This window comes from Pteronotus mesoamericanus, unplaced genomic scaffold (genome assembly GCF_021234165.1).
Source record: "Pteronotus mesoamericanus isolate MK-2021 breed Mesoamerican mustached bat unplaced genomic scaffold, CSHL_Meso_final scaffold_705, whole genome shotgun sequence".
Classification (NCBI taxonomy): Eukaryota; Metazoa; Chordata; class Mammalia; order Chiroptera; family Mormoopidae; genus Pteronotus; species Pteronotus mesoamericanus.
This window is the reverse complement of record NW_026555326.1, coordinates 11,153,004-11,155,700: the sequence shown is the minus strand read 5'-3', so window position 1 is coordinate 11,155,700 and position 2,697 is coordinate 11,153,004. Positions and strand designations below refer to the sequence as shown.

The 2,697-nt window shown below is 49.6% G+C and overlaps 1 pseudogene; it reads right to left on the bottom strand.

Moving 5' to 3' along the window:
* Positions 1-1,235: 1,235 nt before the first annotated feature.
* On the bottom strand, positions 1,236-2,402 carry LOC129062090 (WW domain binding protein 1-like; annotated as a pseudogene).
* Positions 2,403-2,697: the final 295 nt, after the last annotated feature.

Here is a 2,697-nt window from a genome sequence, read left to right as displayed (position 1 = left end):
AAGGATCCTGTGGTCCTTTCAGACTTGCTGCCTTCACTCTGCTCCTGGGCCACTGAGACTCTTTATAAAGGCTGCAATGACTAGTTATCCTACTCACAAGGAGGGAGGGGAAGGGCATGAAAACCACAGATAACCAAGGCATGTTTTTCCAAGTGGTTAAAAAACAAAACAAAACAAACTTACTCAGAATCAAGAGAAAATACTGTGTTAGAGCCAGGCTCTGGGGCTGCCCTTCCTCAGGTCCCACATCTTCCTCACTTGTTCATGTACAACACTGAGATATAAATGCCTGCACACTGTGTGCTTGGGATGGGGAAGGGCCCAGGTCACCTGTTGGCACAGACTTATAGGCAAAGATGCAGAAAGCTGCACTTCTATCCACCACCATCACTTAGGGCCTCCTGAGCACCCAAGGAAGTTCCAGAGATAACCCCCACCCAAGCTGGTACAAAAAACATCTCCTCCTGGTTCAATTGCAGCCATACTCTTTGAAGGCCAACTTGGGAAAAGAACCATAAGACTTCCCTTTTCCAGAACAGAATTGTTGCCTGCCCACTGGTAAAGTTCTTGTTTTCAGCTCGCTTTTTTTTTTTTAATTAAAAAAAAAAAGCTCAAAAGAAGGCAGTATAATATCTGCACCTGAAACAGTCTGTGGTCAGCCAGAATGTGCTGGGCAGGGCTCCTCAGGGATACAGTGATGCATAGACCTTGTCCCTTGGTTGGAAATGCAACAAACCCTTACCCACCTACTACACAATTGCCCTTCAGCTCTCATCCTCCCGCAGGATTAACCCAAGTCTGACTCTGCAGATACTGGCAGTGAGGGGAGGCAACCTTCACCCAGGGCTGAAATCTGCCACCTCTCCTGGACTGACAAAGCATGGTTCTCTTACTCTAACACCCGAGCAAAAATCCATTCCATCACCCAAAGTCACCTCAGGACACAGTTTTACCCCTCTTCCTTGGGGGCTTTTTAACACACATCTCTTTGACCCACAGGTATTGAGATATGACTTGAAAAGGGGATAAGGGGTGGGGTATGAGCAATGAGTCAGAATCAACTTCTCAGCCTTCCACAGCAATGTGCTTATGTGGGCGGAGAGGCATCCACACCTCATACTGTACCTGGAGATGTTGGAAAATGCAGGAACGAAGACGTAAAAAGGAAGGAACAACAACAACAAAAAGAACCAAGAGGCTATACCATTTTCTCTGAAAGTCACTTAATGCTTCTTTCATGGTTCTCCCCTACCCTGGTTGCTTTGCCAAGTTCTTGGACACAAGGAGAGCCTGCTGTAACTGGGAGAGCTGCTGCTCTGGGAGTTTGCGGAGTCCTGCTCATTGATGGTGTTCAGCAGCAGACACGCAGGTGGCCTTAGCAGGTGGGGATGTCCAGGATTGCATGCTTGCTCCTCAGAGGGCTGGCAGAGCCCTTCCTCCTTGTTACCAGGGGGCCACATATGGCAGCTGTAGCAGAAGTCCAGGGGTCCATCAATGAATGTGTAGAACTTTCTGAGGTCATCATTGTGGTGGCCCCAGTTGCACACACACACCTCGATGCCCGAGTCACCAGTGAAGCGGTGATGTCTGCCAGGCATCTTATCCTTGTTGTCAGGGAGGGTGCCTGCTCTGTTCGCAGCTGTAATCTTTCAGCAGCTTCTCCTTACATTCGGAATCTTTGTCCAGGAAGGCCCTGGGGGTCAGCTCCCCCAGGCCAGCCACAGAGCCACAGGGCTCCATTCCACGGCCTTTGGTGGCTGCTGGGTTGGCTGGCATGTTGGTGTTGAAGGGTTCAGGGTCAGCGATGATGCTTGGGGATCTCGTGCTTCTTCTGCTGGGCCCAGACAAGTGGCTGCTCTGCACCCACTGGGAGCCCCTGGTGGGATCTGCGCCTGGGATGTTGCCATCTGCATGACACTCTGTGCAGACAGCTGCTGCTGCTGTAGCTGGAGGGCACTGTGTGGTGGGGGAGGAGTTGTTGGTTGGTTCACCACTTCCTCATAAGGAGGTAGTAAATAGCTTGGCAAAAATCTGAAATAAAATGGCAGCGCTGAGTAATTGTGGGCTTCCTGGTAGGCAATCAGGTTGATTTTGTGTTGCTGCTGCTGGGCCTGAAGGCGGTGCTTGGCTTGGCAGTGGTGGCAAACACAGCAGCAGCTCAGGATGATGATGATGATGATGATGATGATGATTCACACCAGCCAGAACCACCAGAGTTCCTAGTAGTAGTTGCAGCACTGAGGCTGTCCACAGCAGTGTGCAGTGTCATAGATGTAGCTCTGATTTTTGGTACCCACACAGGTTTCCTTATCCTGCTGGCATTCAGCCCTGGCTGACAGGGCACTGGGCAGTGCCTTGAGGAGCAGGAGCACTATGCCACCCTGGAGTCTTCTCCTCTCCATCCCTCTCCTGCTCCTGCGCCTTCACCACGGGGCCACCGCCACCTTCTTCCTCCTCCCTCTCCTCTTCTTTCCTCTTCTACCTTCTTCCCTTCTTTTCCTGTTTCACTTTTCCCCCTCCCTAAATTATTATACTATACTGCAATTAGAGTGGTTTTATTAAAGATCAGGGAATTTGGATGGAATACCTTATACAGAAGCCTTTATGAGTTTACATAATAAAGATGCAGGATTAAAAGGAAATAAATTAATGGTATAGAGAAAAGAGAATTTGCCTTTGAAAGATAGCAGAAGCTCA